General features: G+C 36.9%; 1 pseudogene; it reads left to right on the top strand.

The window, feature by feature from the left end:
- The first annotated feature begins 4,388 nt into the window (after positions 1–4,388).
- Positions 4,389–27,004, top strand: LOC133050752 (ribonuclease P protein subunit p38-like; annotated as a pseudogene).
- The last annotated feature ends 338 nt before the right edge of the window (positions 27,005–27,342 follow it).

Below are 27,342 nucleotides of genomic sequence, written 5' to 3'. Positions count from 1 at the left end.
ACCCTCGCTTTCTCCCACAGAGTCCAAAAGTCTGTTCTGTACATCTATGTCTCTTTTTCTGTTTTGCATATAGGGTTATCATTACCATCTTTCTAAATTCCATATATATATGTTAGTATGCTGTAATGTTCTTTATCTTTCTGGCTTACTTCACTCTGTAAAATGGGCTCCAGTTTCATCCATCTCATTAGAACTGATTCAAACGAATTCTTTTTAATTGAAGCTTTTGAAATGTGGTGTTGGAGAAGACTCTTGATAGTCCCTTGGACTGCAAGGAGATCCAACCAATCCATCCTAAAGGAGATCAGTCCTGGGTGTTCATTGGAAGGATTGATGCTGAAGCTGAAACTCCAATCCTTTGGCCACCTGATGATAAGAAGTGACTCATTGGGAAAGACCCTGATGCTGGGAAAGATTGAGGACAGGAGAAGAAGGGGATGACAGAGGATGAGATGGCTGGATGGCATCACTGACTCAATGGACATGAGTTTGGGTAAACACTGGGAGTTGATGATGGACAGGGAGGCCTGGTGTGCTGCAGTTCACGGGGTCGCAAAGAGTTGGACACGACTGAGCAACTGAACTGAACTGAATGTATTTTATTCCAATGATATGTTTATACTCCTTGTTGAAAGAGAAAAGTTTTCATTATCTACTTCTGTACTGAATTTAACTGAAATTTGGAAAGATCTCAAAGAAGTAAGACCACCAAAGCTTGCATAAATATTTAGAGGTACTGACCAATTTAAATGACAGTGGTTTTTGATAGTAGATTAATTTTTTATTTAAAAAAATCTATGGAAATGAGTGAATTTTATATAATTTGTATTTCTCAAATGAAGCTCTTTGAACATAAGAACTTCTATAACTTGGTTGAATATGATGGTTTTCCTTTGATTCTGGAAACCCCTCATGTGGTCTTCTTATGTTTTCATTGTCTTTAAGTTCACTAGAGACGTCTAATTGAACTGAAGAATTCAGCAACCCTAGAGGAAACCACCAAGGTTTACATGGCTGTATTAGACATTCCTCTAAATTTGTTTTGTTTCTAATGACCCTTGTTGTATAAGTTCACTTTCAAAAGGCATATTTGTTTTCTTTCATCTTTCTCTGTCTTCTTAAAGGTTTTATAATTTGCTAAAATGTATACCTAGAGATTAAATTACAATCCAACACTTTAAAATGAAAGTTTAATGCTTTAGATGTTCAATTTCCTGCAAATATTGGAAGTAACTAGCTCCTTATACAATTAAATATCTAATTTTACTTACACAGTATTCAGTAAGTATCATCTAAATGACCTCTCAACTATCTGTGTGAATGTCAATAACTCGATTTGGAATATTTACTAGCATTCAACAACATTTCCAGTTTTTTTTTTCTTCTGGAAGTTTTCTTCTAAGGGCACATCTCAGGTCATGTTATTTTCTTTAATACATGAAAGACTGGCATTCCAATTACTAGTGAGAATACTTAAAAGTTGTCTGATTCTTCATATTCTTTTCAGCTGACAAGGGGAAACTTGTCACTTATCCCCTGTTAATATGACAGCAGAAGTTCCATCAGTCTGATTCCAAGAGTGACCATGGTGAGCAAACCCCCTATCAATCTCCATTGACATGTAGCATAAGTATGAAAAAAATGTTTTGTTTTTTGAGTGCTTTGTCTACTCTGGATTCAAGTCTTTTTTGAATATGTGATTTGCAAATATTTTCTCTCAGCCTGTGGCTTATCTCTTTACATCCTTAACAGTATCTTTCACAGAGAAAAGTTCTTAGTTTTAAGAACTTAAGGTTTTAGTGCTTTTTTTTTTCCTTTCATGAATAATAATTTTGGTGTTGTATCTGAAAATTCATCACCAAATAAAAAGGTCATGCAGATTTTCTCCTACTTTTTCTTCCAGAAGTTTTATAACATTGTATTTTACATTATGGGCTTCCCTGGTAGCTCAGTTTGTAGAAAATCTGTCTGCAGTTCAGGGGACCTGGGTTCTATCCCTGGATCAGGAAATCCCCTGGAGAAGGAATAGGCAAACCACACCAGTGTCCTTGCCTGGAAAATCCTTCGGACAGAGGAGGCTGGGGGAAGGCTGCAACCCATGGGTTCGCAAAGAGTCGGGCATGACTGAGTGACTAACACTATATGTATTTTACATTATATTTTTGGTTCATTTTGAGTTGATTTTGTGTAACATGTGAGATCTGCATGTAGGCTCATATTTTTGCATAAGAGCATCCAATTATTTTAACACTATTTGTTGAAAAGACCATCATATCTCCACTGAAATGCCTTTGAATTTTTGTCAAAAATCAGTTAACTATATCTATGCGGGTCTACTTTTGACCTTTCTAGTCTGTACTATTAGTCAATATGTCTGTTTTTTGTCAATACCAGGCTGTTTTGATTCTGGTTGCTTTATAATAAATCTAGTTTTCAGAGTATTCCAACTTTATTCTTCTATTGTAGAATTGTGTAAGCTCTTCTAATCCTTTTGCCTTTCAACATAAATTTTAGAATATTTTTTTACACCTACGAAAAAGCTTGTGGGGATTTTGACTGGGATTTCTATCTTTAGATCAAACTGGGAAGAACTGACATCTTAACTTTGTTGAATTTTCCAATTCATGGACATGGGAATATCTTTCTTTTCCATGTATTCAATATTATTGGTTTCTTTCATCAATAACCAGAAGTACTCCACATGTATTTTGCAGACATATAATTGCTTCATTTTTCTTTTTGGTGCTATTGTAAATACTATTTTTTCTTTAGTTTCAAATTCTAGTTGTTAATTGCTGGTCTATAGAAAAGCAACTGTTCCTCGCCTCTGTTGCTTTTAACCATTGAAGTTTTGGGGTTATTTGTGACCAATTAATCATCATGATGAATATTACAGCTGCACCTAAAGCATGCTAGTTCCCTAATAAAAACCTAAAATATGTATTACTGGTCTTAGGAATCCAATAGCTGGTGGTGGGAAGAAGTACTGGAAACTGAAAAGATGGAGATTTGTGCATGGTGAAACATTTGCTTAGACCTATAATAACATGAAAGGTAGATCATGTTCCCAATGCACTTGCAGCTCTAGGGGACTATATTGGAAAGCAAAATGTTGGTTGTGTGTTTTGGTTACCACTGGACGGTTTGGCAATAAATTGCAAGAAACAAATGAACTCAGAAAAGGACTAGCCAGTTTCCAAAACAGAGAAAAAAGGGAATAGAATGAGTCCAGAAACTACTTTTCCTTCCCAAACTATGAAAGATAAGGTTGAGAAATACTTTGTGAAAAAATCCATTAAAACCTTTCAATTGATTAAATTACCTCCGGGCCAGTAGCAAATTAGGAGTATCAAGTTCCTAAGTCCTTTTAGTTACGAAAAAAGTTTTATTAGATTCCAGGGTCTCACAGCACTTGACACCAAAGAGAGACAGTGAGAGAAAAAGAACATGGAAGAGAAAACAAAATAATTTAGCATTCTGGGAACTATGTCTTAAAAAATGCCATTGGTCTGGTTACTGGCCCAAGAAGCTGACTAAAGATAATAATCTTACTGAGTTTCTAAGGAGTCTGTTCCTCTTCTAGACTTTAAATACTCTTTGGGCACCCAACCATATATAGGCCGGAAATTAGTTAAGAAAACAGAAACGCATATTCCCCAGTGTCCATTTCAGATGTGGCCAAGAAATATAATGGAAAAAGACTACTCTCCCAGAGGGTGTAGCTAGTGACTTGAAAAATGGTGAACAAAGAAGCTCTTCCTAAGGAACAGAAGAATCAGGGCATAAACAGGGAACATTCCATACCCCCAGGGAAGGGAGCCTCATAATATCTTCCTATTGGAATTTTAGAATTGCTGTGAGCCAGAGTCTGTAGAAAGTCCCTCATTCTTCCTCTTTCTGAATGGGAGTCGGTTTTTTGTTTTTTTGTTTTGTTTTGTTTTGTCTATCATTGCACATTGTGTGTGTATCTGGTTAGAAAGGTGATGCATTTTAGCTCCTTTTAGCTCACTATTCTCCAGATCAAGGGAAGCCACATTATGACCTGATGAATAAACTAATACACATTATTCAGAGATCTGGATTTTAAGATTCATACCATGACTGGAATAGACTTTTGGATTTTCATTTTTGAGGTGATCATGTGTAAGTTCTACAAGTGGGAAAGAGAGTGAACATAATACTTGTTGATCAAAAAAAAAGCAAACTCTGATAAATACTACTACTATTCCCAGAGATTTCTGGTTCTTCTCTCATTCCACAAAGATTCACTCTAAATTATGCACTGCTGTGGGACTTGTTTTGGTCAATGGAATGTAAATGAAAGTGATGTGTCATTCCTGAGAGGAAGCACTTAAGACATTCAGTTATACACATTCTTTGATCCTACCATGACTAAACCTGAAATCTTACCTTCCGATGACAATGCCTTGATCAAGGTAGTCTTCTGAGAAACTTCAATGGGCCTCTTTTCCATTGCCAACCTGGATGACACATGCAGCATGAAAAATAAATAGATTTCTGCTCTTTTAAACCACTCAAGTGTGGTGACTCTTTGTTTTGCAACCAAAGGGAATCTATCCTGATTACTGCACCAAGTAAATTGCTTAATAACATCTGACACTTTGATGGATTAAAACTTGACAACTTTCTAGATAAGCTAAACTGTCCAGATTCTGCATAACTTTCTCAGGGAAAAAAAAATCATGATTTTTAGTTAAGTTTCTGTATCCTCCCAAAATGCAGTAGCCATAAGTGCCTAAGAAGAAGAAGATGTACAGATCTGGAACAAGGCAACCTTGTGAAATTTGTTTTGTGAATCTTTCTGCTTTCCTTCTCTATTGCTATTCAGTCTCTGGAGTTCTTAGCTCCACCCAAGGACTCCAAACTCTAAACATGTAATTGTACACAACTTAGAGCACAATAATGTAAAAGTGGTGCCATTTGAAGTTAGTGCAAATTATCTCTATTATTTTGTTTGGAAAACTTGGAGAAAATGATATGGGACATGAAAAATAATGAACAGGTTTATACACATCTCCAGCAGAAGCAGGATTCAATGTACCAGGTTCACCTTATTTTCTTACCCTCTTTTCTCTCTCTCTTTTTTTTTTTAATCTTTCTCCTTTTCCTTTTACTATGCCCCAAAAAGATAATTTTAAAATAAAAAGCAATAGCTGGTGTGACATCAGGAAAATATGTGTTGATGTGTTCACTTAAGGTTATTTTTCACAGAAACATATATTTTAAGACATCTCCATTTTATATATGAATCAAAATAAATTCTATTTTAGAATTTGAAAACTGAAAGACAGAGAAGTTCTTTTGCCTGGAGTTTTGCGATAACTGGGAACTTAAGGGGCTCTAACTGGTAGAAACAAATGCAACTAAATAGTAATGTAGGATCTCAAATTTTATAAGCATGAAGTATGCTACTCATTATACTGAGCATTTTCACTAAATGTTAAAGGAAATAAACATTAGCATTTTATTCTGAAATGAAGGCAGATATTTTAAGACACACATCCCAGTTCTCCTATTTCCCAAGATCTATTACTACTCATGAAAACATTTCTTGCAAATTTTTTAATACCTAGATATGGTCTAAAGTGCCCCATGTCCTTTGGGAATAAGAAATTCAATCCATAATGTGCAAATTTTCAGTGACAAGAAATTATCAGACCCCTGTTTGTGAACAGCATTTTTTTCAATAACATGTCAACATTAAATGGAGTATATATCGATTTCAAGAAAATAATTTTAAAAGTATGAATTTAAAGAGCCATAAAGTGTCAACTCAGAATATACAAAACAAAGAAAAACTTTTAGTGTAATAGGCGTTTTGAGTCTCTCAGGACTTTGTTCCCAGGACCAGACTATTGACTGAGGGCTTTTTTCCATGGCTGTGATGAGACTCAGCTGGGCTGTTAACAATCCCCTCCAGGGAGCTGGCAAGTCCGGAGAAGATTGCTGCAACCGGCTTCCCTGCCCCCACCTTACCCTGCTGCCCTCAGTGAAACTGACTGTCTGGGAAGACAAAAGTGTACAGACAGGGAATTCGACATCAAGTTTCAAGCAGTGCCAAAACCCACTTTATTTAATGTAGGCAGTGGCTTTCCACCCACAGCTTCCATCTCTTTAAATGTTCCAGTCCTGTCGGCTCATGAACAATCTTTTCCTGTGGACCTCTGCCAGTTTCTTGATCATTATATTTTCCTTTCTAACTTTGAATTGAATTATCTGTCACCGGTTGAGACTCTTTCTGACTTGTCCCTCAATAAAAGTGAACACATTTCTTTTAATCTTTCTTCTTATGTATGGTAAGTGTAAGAATATGAGTCTAGCTAGCACTAAAGTGAAGTTAGGGTTAGAAAGGTATAAATCTGTGTAATTTTATTGACACTGGGAAGAGATGGGTTGATGAAAGAAAAGTGATGCATATTTTATGCTATATATATATATATATATAATTTCTTTCATTGTAGACCTCAAACTCTGATACTATATTTTTTTTCAACTTTTTGGAAAGTTGCATTTAATTTATTCTCATATTCACTAGTATAGCCCCACAGAAGCTGGTTTTCTCTAATCTATTTTTTTCTTAGTATTTTTCATTATAGTTCATTGAACTTGACTAGAAGTTAGTATATATGACTTTATACATAAAAATACAGTATGGCTGTGAGAATAGAATAGAAAGAAAAAGTTTAACCAAACTCATTAACATCTTGACAATAAAGGACATGGAGTGGTAATGAGAGACTTCCAACACTGGCTATATCATCAAATCAAGAGAATACACATGAATGTTCTTCAATTCTCACCCTTTATGAAAAAGTACTATAAAACTAAAGGCCAGTTCTAGTATACTTAGACCAAGTGGCTTTCTGTAAAGAGAAATATGCAAATTTTTAAACTATCTCTCATTAGGAAAGTATTGTTTGAGGAGCATTTCTCAGGAGGGGTTGGTAAATTGTTTTTTTGGGGGTATGGGTATAAAAATTGATCCATATACAAATATATCCAACTCATTGGAAAGGTAGTCTCACTATGTCCTAATTTTTATGTGAAAAAATTTAAGAAATGATTCTGCAATAGCAAAGGGTATGCTTTTTTGGGGATAAGCAACATTTCCCCCTCCAAAAAAATAGTCTCTGGCTGTCACAACCTGATGACACACACCATTTCTAGTTCCCTTGTAAATGCTTCCACTTCATTTGAGGACAGGTGCCATATGAGGTCAAGAGTACAGTGGTCAGAACACGTATTACACATTGGCAGTGGTAGTCATGAGTTCTGGATAAAAGAATGAAAAGTTAACATATTTCCATTCATAGTGTCAGTTAAAAATTCAGTCTTTGGTGATGATGACCAATGGGTGGGGAGGACCTTGTATGGTTTTCTTTGTCTTGCTATGGTTTTAGAATGTTTCAAAAATATGTGCACTGCTCCAAAATAAACCACTTAGTTTTAAATAAGTTAATTGGAGAATTTTACAACCTTTAGTGGTGCTATTGACTTTGATATAAAAAAAAAAAAAAACTCAAAGGAAAAAATACAACTTTCTATGGGTAATTGAGGCATTAAAGTAGTAGTAGTGGTAATAATCATCATAATAATGTTATATTTGGCAAACAGAAGCATCATGAAAATCGTAAACAAATTGCAAGTGCCACAGTAGCATATCTCTGTCCAGTTGGGAGGTAACAGCAAGATTTATTTTTCATTAAAAGTTAAGCCTTCTTTCCGTGTTTACTAAAGCCCCTTTGCCAAAATCCACCATACTATTAAGCAAGAGCACTAAGTGTAGCACTCCTGTTAGTTAATAAATTAAAGGATTTCTGAAGTGATATTGATTACTTGCCATTTTTGTCTCTTTCTCTTAGCTCATAAATTTTAATTTGAGGTAACTGATTTAATCTTCACAGGTATAGAGAATTTTGTGATTAAAGAAAATTGTCATTTCATCCACTTATTCTTGTAACATCAAAACCTAGGATGATAATGTCCTGGTAGGCAAAGCCACAGTCTTTTGTATTGATGGAAACCTATGACAAAACTAGACCACAGATAGCAGAGACATCACATTGTCAACAAAGGTTCATATAGCCAAAACCATGGTTTTTTCAGTAGTCATGTACAGATGTGAGAGTTGGACAGTAAAGTAGGCTGAGCACTGAAGAACTGATGCTTTTGAATTATGGTGCAGGAGAAGACTCTTGAGAGTCCCTTGGACAGCAAGGAGATCCAACCAGTCAGTCCTAAAGGAAATCAATCCTGATTATTCATTGGAAGGATTGATGCCAAAGCTGAAGCTCCAGTACTTTGGCCACCTGATGCCAAGAATCAACTCATTGGAAAAGACCCTGATGCTGGGAAAGATTGATGACAAAAAAAGAGAAAGGGGCAGCAGAGGAAGAGAAGGTTAGATAGCATCACCAACTCAATGGACATGAATTTGATCAAACTCTGGGAGATAGGGAAGGATAGGAAAGGCTGGCAGTCCATGGGATCACAAAGAGTCAGACACAACTTGTCTACTGAACAACAACATGTAGATTGTATTAGTTTTGTATTGCTGCTATAACAAATGACAAACGTAATGACTTAAAAAAAAACACGCATTTATTAGGTTGCAGTTCTGGAGATTAGGAGTTGAAAATGGATCTCACAGGCTAAAATCAAGAACAGCTTGCATTCATCTCAGGAGTCTCTAGAGGAAAAAGTTTCCTTGCCCTTCCCAGTTTCTAGAGGCTGCCTACATTACTTGATTTGTGGTTTCCCTTCATCTTCAAAGCCAGCAGTAGCTGGTGGAGTTTCTTCATATGGTATCGCTGTGACACTAAATCTTTTGCTTCCCTTTTTCGCATTTCAGAACCCATGTGATTACCTTGGGCCCACGCAGATAATCCAGGATAATCACCTTATTTCAGAGTCAACTGATTAGCAGCCTGAATTCCATCTGCTTGTTTAATTCCTTTGTCATGGAAACCAACATATCAACAGGTTCTGGAAATTTGTATATGACATCTCTGGTAGTCTATTTTGCTGCCTGCTACAGAGCTATTCTATACACATTTGTGAAAAAGAATATCTTAAGGAGGTGATTTTCAATGTGAAACATGTGGTCATTAATATAGTTTCGCGAATTTTCCCAGCAATAAAAACCATCTGCTTCTTTTCTGAAAGCACGTTTTCATTATATCTAACATATTCTTTCTTTGGATAAAAAAGTTATTTCAAAAAAAATTTACTTTCTTTAAATGAGTTACTTGTTAGAAATATATTCAGGCCTAAAAATTAACTGAAAGGTATGTGGAAAACATTATGAAATTTCCATATTTTAAAAATGGCATGTATCTCAGCAATAGTTTCAATAGAATGAGGTTTTGTTTTTTTTTTCCTTTTTTTGGTCATACTACATTGTCAGATCTTAGTTCTCCAACCAGGCCTCTTGCAATGGAAGCTGGGAATTCTAACTACTGGAGCACCTGGGAATTTCTGAGTCTTTAATAATGACTGATTCATAAGGAACCCTCAAATCTACAGTACTCTCCCTGAAAAATGTGCCTAATATACTAAAATACATTATCACAGAGAGCTTTCCAGCCCAGGGATTCTGACAACTTATGGTGAATGGTGCTTTGAACCATGGCTTTTGTTAACCTGGTAAAATCTGATGGGACAAATTCTTTTCAAAATACAAATAAGATTAGATTACATAATCATAAGACTGAATTTCTGAATGTTCAGTAGAAATAAATTTATATAGGTGTGTTTCAGCTTTCTGACATAATAAGCTCAGTCACTTGGCATTATTTCTATAATTTTGCTTATTATTATGGTATGACTTAAACCTGTTGTGAACCACTGTATTTAAATATATATGTATCTTATCTCCTTACATTCATAATTGGTATGAGTTGCAGTACAAACATAGTCAAAAATAATACTGATTTAAAATTTAATTTCATGTTTAAAAAGACATAACTAATGTTAACACATTATGAAAAATAACTTAGCAAAACTGAATGTTAAGGAGTTTTTCTAAATCTCTTGTATTTATTAATATAATGCTGAAAACATTGGTAGAAATCAGCAAACTAAACTGCAAAACCACAGATACTAATTTTTTATCCAATGGAGATATTTATTTTGAATTTCAAAAATTTTGCCTAAGCTCAAAATTAAATTTTCAGTCACTTATGTTTACTTGCTTTTTCTCTGTACAATATTCTTTTGTATATCTAAGAAAAAAAACCTGCCAAAGTTGCTGTTCACATTTTATCCATGTCCTGATATTTCTAGAAGTTATGAAAAATAATCATGACCTCTTCTCAATTTCTGTAATCCTCTTCCCTTCTGTTTTTGTTCTAATTTCTCTCAAGAACTGGAAAGTTCAGTTTTCTCATATAAAGAAGCTTATGCACCTATAATGCTTTTGTAGCGCTCTTTCCATATATCAAGGGCTTCCCTGGTGGCTTAGGCGGTAAAGAATCCACCTGCAATGCAGGAGACCCAGGTTTGATCCCTGGGTTAGGAAGATTCCCTGGAGAAGGAAATGGCAATCCAACCCAGTATTCTTGCCTGCAGAATCCCATGGACAGAGGAGCCTGGCGGGCTGCAGCCCATGGGGTCACAAAGAGTCGGAGATGGCTAAGTGACTAACACTTTCACTTTCACCTCCATATATCACATACAACAAATACCATTCAAAGAGATACGGCTTGATGGATATATTACTTCTCTTGAACTCTTATATTACCAACCAGCTGCCACACATAAAATCAAATCTATATCTTCATGTGTATGCATTTGCTTCTAATACATATTATATAGGGTATGCATACCCTCATGCTTTTAATAATGTGAAGACTTGATTATAAAACCAACACAAAACATAATAAATAATCTAACTTCAAATTAAAGTAAAACTAAACCTGCACTGGTATTTATCGCAGGTACCATAAGGATCTATTCTAAAGATTAAGGAAGAAATCTGAAAGAGGGAGAGATTGTGATTTTGTCCAGAATCCTTAATTATCCACCACTGCAGTTTTACTTTTTCACTCTTCATTGATTTTCCATCTCTTCAAGAGTAATGTGTCACAAAATGTATCACAAAAATGAGATATTTTACTAAGATTAGTCAAAATGCTCCCTCACCTCTGTTTATTTGCTAGAGAGTGTACAAAATTAAAAACTAGAACATTAGGATGAGAAATAGAGGCCAAAAGAAACTAAGAAGAATCTAGGATGAGATTCAAAAGAATTGTTTTCAGAGTGTGAGAGGTTCATCTAAATTACTGATTTAAATTGTCATGTGCATTTAGATATCAATGTGATAGAAGTAATCTCCTTATTCTATCAGTTGCTCAAAATCACTATATTAAAAATTTGATCCATGGCTTCCTAGTGAGCATGGTATATTTTTCAGTTTCTAAACTGCCTTCATATTTTTGACAAAATAATAATAATAATAATGTGCCCTTTCAATTGGTCAGTTTTTCAACAAAATTGTCAGATTTTCTTGAAGACATATCTCCTGGAGGCCTCCAAGTTGTTTTGCATACAGACACACACACACACACACACACACACACACACACACACACAAATCTCAACTATTCTATAATAACCCCACAAATCACTCTGCTCTTTGTGTCTTCAGACACTAAGTCTCCTTATGGCATTTCTTGGACACTTATGTTCTCATCTGTGGAGCTCTAAGCATGAGACTTCCCTGGTAGCTCAGATGGTAAAGTGTCTGCTTACAATGAGGGAGACCCGGGTTCAATCCCTGGGTTGGGAAGATCTCCTGGAAAGGGAAATGGCAACCCACTCCAGTATTCTTGCCTGGAAAATCCCATAGACAGAGGAGTCTGGTAGGCTGCAGTCCATGGGGTCTCAAAGAGTCGGATACAACTGATTTCACTAAGCATGAGAATGGGGCTTCCCCAGTGGTTCAGGAGTAAAGAATCCGCCTGCAATGCAGGAGACTTAAGAGATCCGAGTTTGATCCCTGGGTTGGGAAGATCCCCTGGAGGAGGGCATGGCAACCCATCCAAGCATCCCATGGACAGAAAAGCCTGGGGGACTATAGTCCATAGGGTCACAGAGAGTTGGACACAAACTGAAGTGACTGAGCACAGAACAACACAGCAAACATGTGAATGAACAGAGGTCCATGTAGCATATGGTTAAATATTTAAAGATTATAAATCAAGTAACAAACTGCAAATAAATTATGACTTATCCCTGTGCCTAACAAATATACATTCACAAAAATATATTTAAAGAAATATGTGTAAAGCTATGGTTTGGGGCTTCCCTGGTGGCTCAGTGGTAAAGAATCAACCTGCCAATGCAGGAAATGCAAGAGACACAGATTCTATCCCTGGGTTGAAAAGATCCGCTGGAAGAGGAAATGGCAACTCACTCCAGTATTCTTGCCTGAGAAATACCAGAGGGTTACAGTCCACGGGGTCATAAAGAGTCAGACACGACTGAGCATGCATGTACAGTGATTTGTATATTCAGTTCAGTTCAGTTCAGTCCCTCAGTCATGTCCAACTCTTTGTGATCCCATGGACTGCAGCGTGCCAGGCTTCCCTGACCATCACCAACTTCCAGAGCTTACTCAAACTCATGTCCATCAAGTTGGTGATGCCATCCAGCCATCTCATCCTCTGTCATCCCCTTCACCTCCCGCCTTCAATCTTTGCCAGCATCAGGGTCTTTTCCAATGAGTCACTTCTTATCATCAAGTAGCCAAAGTATTAGAGTTTCAGCTTCAGCATCAATCCTTCCAATGAATATTCAAGACTGATTTCCTTTAGGATGGACTGTTTTCATCTCCTTGCAGTCCAAGGGACTCTCAAGAGTCTTCTCCAACCCCATAGTTGAAAAGCATCAATTCTTCAGCTCTCAGCTTTCTTTTTTTCTTTGTTTTTATTTTATTTGCATATTATATTGCTTTATTTGCATATTGTATTATTTGTATATATTGAAAGTCAAAATAATACCAAAGATGACTGGAATTGATTATTGCTCTGCATGTAGGCATTCTGTTGATGACCTGAAATTTTTGGAGAAAAAATAAAATAAAAATATAATAAATGTGCATACATTTAGTCTGGAGCATTTGCTTTTATTTATTTTCATTTTAGCATAATGTTATTATATGGTAATCTTAAAAATATGTAAAAATGAAACTATTAAAAAAGCAAATATAAAACGTCAAAATGACTAAATTATACTTATGTATTTTTTGAAAACTTTTTTCTAAATTATTTTAAATTATCTATTAGAAATTAGAGGCAAATACAATTATAGTCAGCAAATAGAAAAAATGTGAATCAAAATTATTTATGTCAAGCTAAATTTGTCATAAAAGTTTGTTAATTAAATACTGTTATGCTACTTAATGTCCATCTAGTTGCCAATTCAAAGAACTAATACATTTCTATTACGCTTTGGCTAGGTCCTAGAAAGGGGCTTTTTAGTGACTCTAGTGGTAAAGAATCTGCTTGTTGATGCAGGAGATGTAGAGACGCCGGTTTGATCCCTGGGTAGGGAAGATCCCCTGGAGATACCAATGGCATCCCACTCTAGTACTCTTGCCTTGAAAATTCCATGGACAGAAGAGCCTGGAGGGCTGCAGTCCATAGGGTGGCAAGAATCGGACACAACTGAAGTGATTTAGCATGCATGCAGGTCCCAGAAAAAAGTAAAAATAATATGTTTAATATTGCAAAAAAGTAATATGTTAGTTGTTTAACATTACACAGTATCCCTTCATTATCATGAGCAATACCCATGAATATCATGCTAATTTGCAAGTGTCTCCAAAACCACAGAATGGAACAAAAAGAAAAGCAAAATAAAATAGATATTAGCACCATTGGGAAAGTATGCCTCATTAGGCAAGAATCTATGGTAACGATGCTCTTTTAATGGAAGCATATGATGCATTAATTTGTCTTTTCTCTTGTGTAAGCAGTTCTATCACTCAAATCCTCTGGGCACGTGTAAGCATTGACAGTTCCCAACTTCAGCCTCACACAAACTAAAATTTTCACAGGATTAGGACTGGATTGACTTTAGTTTCTGAACATTGGGCAAGGGAAGCAGAAGAAGTTCCTAGGGGTCAGAATGGCTTTATTTCATAGACTGTGGGTGCTCAGAGTAAGCATTGTTTGGGTTGCTTTGCCATGGTACGAAGTACTGAATCCCGAGTGACAGAAGTCCATGCATTCCTTACTTTAGTGAAGAATTAACTTTATCCAAAGGGAGGTCTGGTCTTCTTCCTTAGCTACTGGGAAGTGATTCCAAGCTACAAGAATGCGTTGCTGATAAGCACATCTTTGTTATCAGAGGCTTTGGTCACCAGACAGCCCAACAATGTAATTCATGAAGGGGGCTTTAGACCACACCATATGAGTTTAGACTTTCAAGAGAAAACTGGACACTAAAGATATTGGCTAAACCTCTGGAATGAAGGGTGCACTGGAGTCTAAAGGATCACCCATATGGGTGGTATGTGAGCTTCAGTTAAGAGTCTGTACACCAAAGACTAGACTGAACTTTTCTGATTGAAATACTCTAAGCAGCATCACACTGCAACACCATCGCACCGTCACACCGTCCATGGGGACAACAGGAACTTCATGGTCAACACCCTCCCAGATTTGACCTGTGTGTCTCTTTTTCAGTTAGTTAAAATTTATATACTTTCACTTAAAAAAATAGTATAATTGTAAGTATAGTGCTTGCTCACATTCTGTGAGCTATCTAGCAAATTCTCAAACCTCAGTGTGGTTCTGGGAACACCTGAACTTGTAGTCAAGTTGGTCCAAAGTGAAGGTGGCCCTGGGGTCTCCAGATGTGTGGCTGGTGCCTCAAGTGAGGATGGTTCTTGGGGTATTATTCCTGGAGACAGTGCAGGTTGCCTAAACACCATAAAAGTCTTTTCTTTTTAAGTCATTAAGTTTTTATATTAATTAGAATTTTAAAATGAATTCTTTCAATAAAAACTGTTAGGGAACGATCTAACTTCTTCTTAGGCTTTCATATTATAAACATATACATTTGTTTATTGTGTGTTTGCTTATGTGAGCCCTCCAAAGCAGAGTGTCCATGGGAGGGTATCTCTCCCTAGTCAATGTATGATCCTGTCCCCAGGGTACCTGTGTACTTAACTTTGTTTAATGTATGAATAACTGTATGCAGGTCAGGAAGCAACAGATGGAACTGGACATGGAACAACAGACTGGTTCCAAATAGGAAAAGGAGTATGTCAAGGCTATATATTGTCACCCTGCTTATTTAACTTATATGCAGATTACATCATGAGAAACACTGGGCTGGAGGAAGCACAAGCTGGAATCAAGATTTCTGGGAGAAATATCAATAACCTCAGAAATGCAGATGACACCACCCTTATGGCAGAAAGTGAAGAAGAACTAAAGAGCCTCTTAATGAAAGTGAAAGAGGAGAGTGAAAAAGTTGGCTTAAAGCTCAACATTCAGAAAACTAAGATCATGGCACCTGAACCATTCACTTCATGGCAAATAGATGGGGAAACAGTGGAAACAGTGGCTGACTTTATTTTGGGGGGGCTCCAAAATCACTGCAGGTGGTGATTGCAGACATGAAATTAAAAGACGCTTACTCCTTGGAAGGAAAGTTATGACCAACCTAGACAGCATATTAAAAAGCAGAGACATTACTTTGTCAACAAAGGTATGTTTAGTCAAGGCTGTGGTTTTTCCAGCAGTCATGTGTGGATGTGAGAAGTGAAGTGAAGTGAAGTCACTCAGTCGTGTCCGGCTCTTTGTGACCCCATGGACTGTAGCCTACCAGGCTCCTTATCCATGGGATTTTCCAGGCAAGAGTACTGGAATGGGTTGCCATTTCCTTCTCCAGGGAATCTTTCTGACCCAGGAATCGAACCCAGGTCTCCCACATTGTAGGCAGACGCTTTACCGTCTGAGCCACCAAGTTGGACTATAAAGAAAGCTGAGAGCTAAAGAATTGATCCTTTTGAACTGTGGTGTTGGAGAAGAGTCCTGAGAGTCCCTTGGACTACAAAGAGTTCCAACCAGTCCATCCTAAAGGAGATCAGTCCTGGGTGTTCATTGGAAGGACTGATGCTGAAGCTGAAACTCCAGTACTTTGGCCACCTCATGTGAGGAGCTGACTCATTTGAACAGACCCTGATGCTGGGAAAGATTGAAGGCGGGAGGAGAAGGGGACAACAGAGGATGAGATGGTTGGATGGCATCACCGACTAAATGGACATGAGTTTGGGTAGACTCCAGGAGTTGGTGATGGACAGGCAGGCCTGGCGTGCTGCGATTCATGGGGTCGCAAAGAGTCGGACACAACTGAGCCACTGAGCTGAACTGAATGTTATCCACATTCTCTCTTGTAAGAAATCCATTGTCTGTTGATCACTCCCACCAGCCTCTGCCATTTTCTACACCTGTGTGTAGTCATCTTCTCTTTTTCTTTTTTAACAACTTTAATTAGGAATAATAGACATACAATAAAATGCTTATGTTTAAAGTTTAAAATTGATAAGATTTGATATAGGTATATACTTATGAAACTATTATCAAAATCAAGATAATAAGCAATCACCCCCAAAATTTCTTTAGATTTCTTTGTAACCCCTCTCTCTGCACCTCCCCAGCCCCTCCATCCTGGAAAATCATTTATTTACTCTATGTCACTGTAGGTGAATTTGTATTTTATAGAATTTAATACAAGTGAAATCATATATTATATAGTTTTTTAGTCTGGCTTCTTTTACCCAGTATGATTATTTTGATATCCATCAAGACTGCTAAGTGGCTCAATAATTCACTGCTTTTTATTACTGAGTACTATTCCATTGTATGCCAAATTCTATAATTTGTTATCCATTGATCTGTTGTTGGAAATATGGATTGTTTCTAGTTTAGGATTATTAAAAATAACATTCATGAACAAGTATAAACATATGCTTTTATTTACATTGAGTAAATAGCTAAGAATGAAATAACTATGGTATTTTTAATTCAAAAAACTGAAGTATTGTTTCTCAAAGCAGTTGTGTTATTTTACATTTATGCCAACCAGGTATGAGAGTTTTAGTTGTTATACACTATCAACATTTCAACATCTTATCTACACTTTAATTTTTGACTAATACATGTGCAGGTTTATCTCATTGCTCTAATTTCTGTTTCTCCAGTGACAAATGATGTTGAACATCTTTTCACATGTTTGTTCCAATCTATATATATCCTTTGACAAAGTGTTCAAATCTTTTGCTTTTTTAACATGGTTGTTGCTTGTCTTATTATTGACCTTTGAGAGTTCTATACATGTTCTAGATAAAAGGTTCTTACTAGATGAATGATTTACAAATATTTTCTCCCCATGTGTGACTTTTCAACTTCTCATCAGTGTTGTTCAAAGACCCAAAGTTCTTAATTTTAATGATATTCCATTTATCAGTTATTTCTTTGATACAAAAGAAACCTGTACCCAACACAGAATCAAAACATTTTATCTCATTTTCTTCAAGTGAATTTATGATCTTTGATGTTACATTTAGCTCTATGCATCATTTGAGTTTATTTCTGTATATAAAGAAAGCTATGTATTTTATATAGAGAGAAAGAGAAAGAAATTGGTGAAAGAGGTTAAGAGGTACAATCTTCCAAGTGCAAAATAAATGAATTACAGCTATAAAATGCATCGTGTGGGGAATACAGCCAATAATTATGTAATATCTTTGTACGGTGATGGATGGCAAATAGACCAATATGGTGACCATTTTTAAATATATAACAATACCGAATCTCTATGTTTTATAACAAGAACTAACATAGTGTAGGTCAATTATACTTCAAAGGCAAACAAACTTAGAAAAAAATGAGATCAGATTTGTAGCTAGCAGAGATGGGTTGTGGTGAAGCACAGTAGGAGGATGGCAGTCAAAGCGTACAAGCTTCCAGTTATAAATAAGCACAACAATGTAATGTACAAGGTGATAAATATAATCAACAGTGTTATAAGTTATATATGAAAGTCATTAAGAGAGTAAATCCTTAATGTTCTTATCACAAAGGAAAAAAATGTTCTATTTCTTTACTTTTGTATCTATATGAGATGCTAAATGTTCACTAAACCTATTTTGATAATCTTTTTGTGAGGTATGTAGTCAAATCTATATGTTGTATACATTAAATTCATATAGTCCTGTGGATCAGTTCTATCTCAATAAACCTTGAAGGAAGGAAAAAGAAAAGATCCGAGTCTAGTGAAGGAACTTACAGATAAACATTAACTAAGTAATTAAAGGAATCAATATGGTATCTGTGGGAACATCCCTTTAGCATTAGTATGCATCAGCAAGTTCTTACTTAATCCCAGTACTTGAATAATATGTATCAAAACTTGCTTTCTTTATAAATGGATATTCACTTATTCCTGTACAGTATAAGAATTATATTCTTTCTTTGTGAAATTGACTTTATACCTTTGATGAACATCAGTTAACTATTTACATGTATGTCTATTTCTATAATTGGGATTCTATTTCACCAATTTGCTTATCCTCACACCATCACCATACTATATTGCCTACTATAACTTATAATAAGTCCTAAAGTCATATCCCTGGACATTTAAGTTTAATCTTTTTTCAAGTTGTTTTGTCTGCTCTAGATCATTTGTAGTTTTGTATAAAACTTCAAATGACATTGCCAGTTTCTATGACAGAAAATCTGCTATAATTTTGACTGAAACTGCTTTAAATCTATAGCTCAGTTTTGGGAGAACTGGCATCGCAACATTACTGTGTGATCCAATTCGTAAACAGGCATATATCTTCATTTATTTAGATTTTCTTAGAAATCTTTTATCAGTTTTGTTATATTGACTGTACACAGGCCTTATACATGTTTTTAGATTTGCCCTTAAGTATTTTATATTTTCCTGGAGAAGGAAGTGGCAACCTACTCCAGTATTCTTACCTGGAGAATCCCATGGACAGAGAAGCCTGGCAGGTTATAGTCCATGGGCTTGCAAAGAGTCGGACACGACTTAGTGACTAAACCACCACCACCATTTTATATTTTAGTGCCATTATATATTGCTTTTGCTTACATTGCAATTTTCAATTAATCTTGCTAGTATAGAGAATAAAATTAATTCTAGTATATTTATCTGATATTCTGCACTGTGCTTAACTCAGTAGTTCCAGTTTTTATTTTCCAAACTATATGCTTTTCATTTAGTTTTCTTACCTTACTTCACTATCTAGAACCTTCCACACAAGGCTGAATACAAACAATGGGATGGAATTGTGTTTCTCTCTTGCTTATCTTAGGGGCAATGTAATCAGATTTTTTTTTCACTAAGTGTAAGTTTAGCTGTAGATTTTCCATAGAAGCCATTCATCAGGTTGAGAAAGTTCTCTTCTATTTCAACCAAGCTGAAAGTTTTTAGTCAGGACTAGATTTGCATATTGCCATATGCTTTTTCTACATCTGTTGTAATAATTATGTGTTTTTTTCTTTTTTTCTACTGTGTTAATATTGTTAACTCTACTGATTGATTTCCAAACTCTAAAACTTTTCATTCTTTGGTTAAAACCCAGGTGGTCAGTATATTATACAGTTAAAAGTATTGTCAGATTCAATTTGCTATCATTTTGTTAAAATTTTTTGCACATATTCACAAGGTATATGTTTGCTATTTTTTATTTGTGTATTATCTTAATCTGGTTTTAGGATCATAGTAACACTAGCTTCATAGAATGAGCTGGGAAATATTTCATCCTGTGTATTTTTCTCAATGAAATAGAGTAGCATAAATATTACTTTCCTCTTTACTATTAGAATTCACCACTTTTCTAGAAATAAACTTTAACTGTAAAAATTTCTGTAATGATTTTAACTGTAACTAAATATTTTAAAATAAACCTATGACATTTGGGTTACCTGTTTTTGTCTTGAATAAACATTTTGATTTGTGCTTTTCATATTATTTGCTTAATATAAATTCTCAAATTTGCTGACATAAATTTTTCATAATATCACCTTCTTATCTTTTTAATAATTGTAACATCTGTAGTACTACAAGCTTTCTCATTCTTAATATGAGTAGTTGGTTTCTTTTCAGTATCTTTTTTTCCTTTTTTTAATTATTCTGACTAGAGTTTTACTAATTTTATTGATCACATCACAAGCAACTTTTTGTTTCATATTTTTTAAAATTTTGTATGGTGTTCTTACTTCCTATTACACTTATTAGGAAAGCTTACTTATTATCTCCTATATTTTGAGTTTCAAATAGGCAGCATCTAGTTGAGTTTGTTTATTTGTCCCTATAGTGTGGTTATGATATTCAATTGAAATGCAATTAGATCCTTTCGGTTCAGTGTTCTTTCAGTTTTTGTTACTTTTTTCCTTTCCCATTTATATTAATTTATATTTAAAGTTTGTAGAAATTTAAAACTAAGCTTAACATCAATAGCTTTAAATATGAACGGCCTATATATTGAACTAAAATTAGAGCTTTCAAGTTTCAAAATTATATAAAAGCATACACTCAAGAAAGTGTTATTCTCTCTCCCTTATAACTTTTACTTCATTCTTCGCTCAAGTTTTCCCATCACCTTGTCTTTTCAAACTACTGTGAAAGTTCAATTCATAAATCAAAACATGATGGTTTTGACTCAAACGAACTTGAAGAAAATACAACAGTTGTTTACTAATTATTAATTTGACTCCTGCTCTTTTCACTGTTCTCTTAGCTTAACTCAGTTAGAGTACTTTTATTTGTTATCCAAAAGCTGTGAACATAAAGACAAGGACTATTGTTTGGCACCACTTGAAACACACTCATTATAAAGGATTACTTATTAACTGAAGAATGAGAAGAGATTCAATAATAATAATCAAATTGTGAATACAAAATAGGGTTTGCCTTTTTTTAAATTGTGTGTGCATGCTCCATCACTCAGTCATGTCTGACCCTTTTGCGACCCCGTGGGTTGTAGCGGACCAGGCTCCTCTGTCCGTAGAATTTCCCAGGCCATAATACTGGAGTGGGTTGCCATTTCCTCCTCAGGAAATCTTCCCAACACAGAGACAGAACCCGTGTCTTCTGCATCTCTTGCATTGGCAGGTGTATTCTTTACCACTGAGCCACCTGGGAAGCCTATTTATTATTTCAACTACCCATTTTCTTAACAACTCTTTCTCCTTTCTTCTATTTCACTCCTAAGTGAGCCAGGATGCTGGCACATACATAACAAACTTGCTCAATACTTTTTCCATCTCAAAATCTTACTTCAATCAATTCCTTTTCCAAGTTATGCCATATTTTAATTTCACATTCATTTGTCTTACTTTTCAGACCTCACTTTAACATACCAAGACTTGTTCATTTCATATTTCTAGGAATCATCATTGCAGTAAATTGACAGTTCTGTGGTTAATTAACATCTAACCTATTATTGAATCATTTTCATTGTTGCAGTTAAAGCAGAAAATTGGGACGATCCCCTGGGGGTATGGCAACCCACTCCAGTATTCTTGTCTGGAGAATCCCATGGACAGAGGAACCTGATAGGATATAGTCCATAGGGTCACAAAGAGTCAGACATGACTGAAGTGACTTACCACACAGAATTAATAACCAATATCTGGCTTTAAATCATATTTGACAAGCTCTCATTTTCTTAGGTTAACACTTATTAAGTCCTCTCGCCTACATTTTACTCCTTTATTCAGTTAGGGAATGATTGTTATAGATACCTTATGTAAGCAGAACAACAAGTAAAGTGTTACACTAAAATGTGAGTTGAGCATTTGTTGTTGTTGCTCAGTCGCTCAGTTGTGTCCAATGTTTTTGACCCCATAGACTGCAGCACACCAGGCTTACCTGTCTTTCACTACCTCCTGGAGTTTGCTCAAACTCATGTCCATTTAGTGGATGATGCCATATTTGACCAAAAAAACAAACACAATGAAACAAACAAGGAATAAAATATTCATATGTAAATTTTTTTCCTGTGATTTTTAAAGTTTGTTATTATTATTGCTTGGTTTTTTCAGTGTGTGTTTAATTTTGCCAATATGGTATGAAAGAGAAAGTTGTACTTAAGTTCTACTTAATAGGAGTTCCTCTTTAGCATTCTTATCTTAAGCATGAAGATGGAGTTTAGTCCTGCAAAGAGACCAGATGGTGGACTATCCTGCAGCATTAGCTCATGGTCTGACGAGAATGATAACATGTGGTAGAGTCAGCAAAGAGATGGATTCCAAATCCTTAGCAGAGCTCTGAAAGATGGTACTAATACCTCAGCAAGGAAAAATCAGTACACATGATGTTTGCAGCAGTTTCAAGCTCAGATTGATTCCACCCTTTTTCTTCACCTATATTTCCAGCTTTGTTTCAGAGTGGTTATTGTTGCAGATTTGAGATTAATGGACAGAGAATCCTTTTATTGGGCTGTGAACGTCTGAGGGTCCACCTGGCCCTCTCTACAGCAAACTTCTAGGTCCAAGCAGATTGAATTTGATTATTGTCTCAGGACCCTTGAAAGGCAAGCGCAGAAAAATTTGATCAAAGTTAGGAAAAATGACAGGGAAGTTAATCATTTTGTAGTTTGGGTGGTTCAAGAAGTTTGGAAAGATTAGAAGTATTAGGCAACTTGGAAACTTTTGAATAGGTAGTGTTACAACAACGGAAAACATTTAATACTTCTGATAATTTGTGGAATTTGATTGCCTGAGGGTTGGTGTTGTTTGAAGATGGAACAATTTAATAGCTATTTTGAGGAATATGTCCATAATAAATTATGATTAGTTTAGAAGTACTTGATTAAAAATCCATCACATGGAAATGACTTCTGAGAGGTCTCCCATCCCATTCGTTCCATGGAGTCACTGTCATTTTCATGGTGAACTGGGCTGGGTGAACCAGGTCCTGGCCTGGAGAGCATTCTAAATGCTCTCACTAAAATAGAGTAAAAATTTACTAAACAAACATTCTGTGCACATTCACACCGATTATATCTTATCTGGCTGGAAAAAAAAAATAGTCTTGTGTGTTATTTTTTGTTGATGTTGTTCAGTTCCTAAATTGGGTCCAACTACCTGTGACCCAAAGGACTACAGCACGCCAGGCTTCCCTGTCCTTCAGTATCTCCCTGAGTTTGCTCAAACCTGTATCCACTGAGTCGGTGATGTTATCCAATTATCTCATCCCCCGTCACTCCCTTCTCCTGCCATCAGTCATTTCCAGCATCAGGGTCTTTTTCCATGAGTTGGCTCTTCGCATAAGGTGGCCAAAGCATTGGAGCTTTAGCATCAGTTCTTCCAATGAATATTCAGGGTTGATTTCCTTTAGGAGTGATTGCTTCAGCACTCAGCCTTCTTTAGGGTGCAACTCTCACATCCATACATGACTACTGGAAGAACTATAGCTTTGACTAGACAGATGTTTGTCAACAAAATTATGTCTCTGCTTTTTAATACACTGTCTAGGGTCAGAGCTTTTCTTCCAAGGAGCAAGCATCTTTTAATTTCATGGCTGCAGTCACTGTGCAGTGATTTTGGAGCCCAAGAAAATAAAATCCATCACTGACTCCATTTTTTCCCATCTATTTGCCATGAAGTGATAGGACTGGATGCCATGTCTTTTGAATACTGAATTTGAAGCCAGCTTTTTCAGTCTCCTCTTTCACATTCATCAAGAGGATCTTTAGTTCCTCTTCACTTTCTGCCATTAGGATGGTGTCATCTGCATATCTGAGGTTGTTGATATTTCTACCGGCAATCTTGATTCCAGCTCGGGCTTCATCAGCCTGGCATTTTGCATGATGTACTCTGCATAGAAGTTAAATAAGCAGGGTGACAATACACAGCCTCGATGTACTCCTTTCCCAATTTGGAACCAGACTTGGGAAGTGTGTTATTTACTAGATATTTATTTAGAAACTTTTATGGCCTGGGAAGCATATTGGGTTAAATAAAATAAGAGAGTGATTTAAAGATAACACTGAAACATTTTCTGCTGGATCCTAAATGTGTTTTTATTATCCAATTTAAATTTTTAAGAACTTTTATCTCCATTGGCAATCTAAGCTAGTTTCCTTTTAAATACAGAATAAAGTGTAATTCCCCCACCTCCTCCCTTTCCACACTTTTTAAATTCATTCTTTCTCTCTTTTACTTGCAACAAATAACAAATGCATACCATAAGCTAAGCACCATGCTAAGCTCCAGGGATCTGGATGTGAAAGAAACAAATGAGATGACCATCTGCATGGCACTGAGACCCCCAACAGAGGGCACAGAGGAATAATCAATTTAAATAACATGTGACAACTGCCTTGAGAAAATGCCAGTACTAAGGAAGTACTTATCAGGAACAACTGGCTTTTTGTCCTTCAGGGAAAGTTTCCCAGGGCAAGAGCATCTGACACTGAAGACTATATGAGAGTTAGGCTAATAGTGTGGATTGTGAGAAGAGTGTGTCAAGCAGAATATAGGTGACGATCAAAAGAAAGTGATGAGTTAGAGGAAGTCAAAGTAGTTTAGGATGGTCAGAGTGAAGACTTGGAGTGTTAGACCTGAGATAGCAAAATGAGATGAGGAAAGCTGATCTGATTCTTCTTAAAATGTAGGTTTTTCTTCTAAGAGTGGTGAAGTCCATTGGAAAACCATAAATTGGTGCATGACAGGATAAGATTTGGACTTTAAAATAATTTCTCAAGAGATAGTATAGAGAAGAAATGTAAAAAGAAGAAAGCCTAGAAGGCAAGAAACTAGAAGGGTGTTACCTGATCCAGGCAAGAGATGGACTATAGCGCTGATTTCCAGAGTAAAAAGTGTGGCACTCAAGAAAGAGGTCAGAGTTAAGTAAATGATTACAGTTTATTTATTCATTCATTTAACTTTACAAATATTCACTGCATATCTACTATGTCTAATACTTGAAACTTGAGTATTAGGTGCTGGAGTTACAGGATAGAACAAAAGAGACAAAAGTCTTGTCTTTATGGAATTTATAATCCAGTTGAAAGACAACAGCAGAAAAGTAAGTAAAATATATAGTCTATCAGAGGATCATAAGTGGTGAGAAGAAAAACAAAGCAGGAAAGAGATAGCAGAGGGCTGGTAAAGATGTGAAATTTTAAATGAGATAGGCAAAAAAGTACTCAGTGATACTGGAGCAAAGATCTGCAGAAAACAAGGAAGCAAACCACATAGATGTTGGGAAGGAGAGATCCTGAGTGAGGAGGAGAAGAAGGGGAAGAAAAACAAAAGATATTTTAAAGTAAATCACCAACTCAATGGACATGAGTTTGAGTAAACTCTAGGAGTTGGTGATGGACAGAAAGGCCTGGTGTCCTGCAGTCCATGGGATAGCAAAGAGTCAGACACCACTGAGCGACTGAACTGATCATTGAACTTAACTGATACAAAGACTACTCTAAAAATAAATGTTTAGCTAGAACTCTTTCTCCACTGACCGGGAGGGCCTTGACCAGAGCCCTCCCCTCTCCCCTCTTAAATTCAGGGTTTTTAAGAGATCAGGCCTTGCTCTTTTGTGACATCCTGGGCCAACTTTCCCGTTTGGAAGTGTCCCAGTGCAGAAGAACAATGAAGAATCCTCCTGGAATTCAGGAGCCACAGGAGACGTGGGTTCTATCCCAGGGTCAGGAAGAGGCCCTGGAGGAGGGAATGGCAACCCACTCCAGTAAACTTGCCTGGAGAATTTCATGGACAGAGGAGCCTGGTGGTCTACAGTCCAAAGGGTCACAAAGAGTCAGATGCGAGTGAGGCGACTTAGCATGCAGGATGCAGAAGAATGAAAAGTGTTCTCTGAGTGGTTTTGCACCTTCCCTCTTCCCCACCCCAAGGCAAGGACTCTGTGCTCACACATCGATAGACTGTTCTGGAACCTCTTTGATGCTTCCAGTCTTGGCAAAGGACTCTTCCTGCCTGGAGTCCACAAGATCTTTCTCTGCCACCTTTCTAACTGTGCCACCCCTCTGCTTTGAATGTGACAGCTGCTCCTGACGATGGAGCTGATGCCCAAAGCACAGAACTGATTTTCAGAATGGCTGCAGCCCCCAAGTGCCAAGGAGGGGCTCCAGGCCGAAGAAGAGGCCTTTACCTGTGAAGGCAAGGCTGAATAACCCAGCGCAGCATAGGCTGGGGTGCCCTGGCCAGGGAGGATATGAATTTCATACTGCAGACCCTGGAAGACAGAATTAAACCTCTCCAGCTTCAGAAGGTTGTGGACAGGAAAGGAAAGAAAAAGCAGCCACCTTTGGAAAACTAAAGTAGAAACAAGATTAGCATGGATGTGAACACTGGTGAGGAGTAGAAGGTGGAAAAGACAGGAGGTGACCCTCAGGCGTCAGGATGGACTCCCGCCGACGTCAGGAAGCATTGACGCCATCGGCATCCGCGAGGTCAGCAGAGCCCCGGAAGGGAACCAGCTGCTCTCGGCCGTGGTGTGTCTGTCGGCCAAGCTAGACGTCGTCACGCACACGTGACGCTGCTGAGCCATCAGCGGAAGTGCCACCATCTGCCGGATGCCCCAGCCCAGCCAGAGGCTCGCACCCGCCCTGGGCTTAAAATGAGTCCTGAGCTGAAAATACGTCCTGGCCTTGGAATTCAAAAGAAACACCAATGCCTTTAGAGAGCATCTGAGGGCCATCACGCCCAGAGACCCCAAGTCTAAATGTGCCGTGACCTGGAGAGAACCTGGAGACAGAATCTTTGGAAAGCCTAAGACAAAGAGATTTTGGACACTTCCATTGAAGAATTCTCTAAGCCAGAAAGAAAGCTCACTGAGGGTCAGCAAGCTGTAATGTTACACCCCTGAAAAGAAACTGATTCCAAAGCCCAATAAGATAAGGAAACCTCTCAAAAGTAAAAACAACAACAACAGGAACAACAAACAGCTTCAAAATAATCTTGGATAAATCTGTCACTTCATACGGTTGTAAAATGACACTTCAAGAAGTGTCTTGGGGCTGCCTGGGTGGCACAGTGGTGAAGAATCTGACTGCCAATGCAGGAGACACAGGTTCAATCCCTGGGTGGGGAAGATCCCCAGGAGTAGGAAATGGCAACCCATTCCAGTATTCTTGCCTGGGAAATCCCATGGACAGAGGAGTCTGGTGGGCCACAGTTCATGGGGTTGCAGAGTCAGACACAGCTGAGCAGCTGACACTAACTGGTAAACATGATTGACAGTAGTATGGAATAGGGCTTGTTCAGGAGCTAATGGCTTTTATAGATGTGTTTGCTCCAACTCTGA

Source organism: Dama dama, chromosome 33, assembly GCF_033118175.1.
Source record: "Dama dama isolate Ldn47 chromosome 33, ASM3311817v1, whole genome shotgun sequence".
NCBI classification, from domain to species: Eukaryota; Metazoa; Chordata; class Mammalia; order Artiodactyla; family Cervidae; genus Dama; species Dama dama.
The sequence above is the reverse complement of the archived record's forward strand: the minus strand, read 5'-3'. Positions and strand labels throughout refer to the sequence as shown.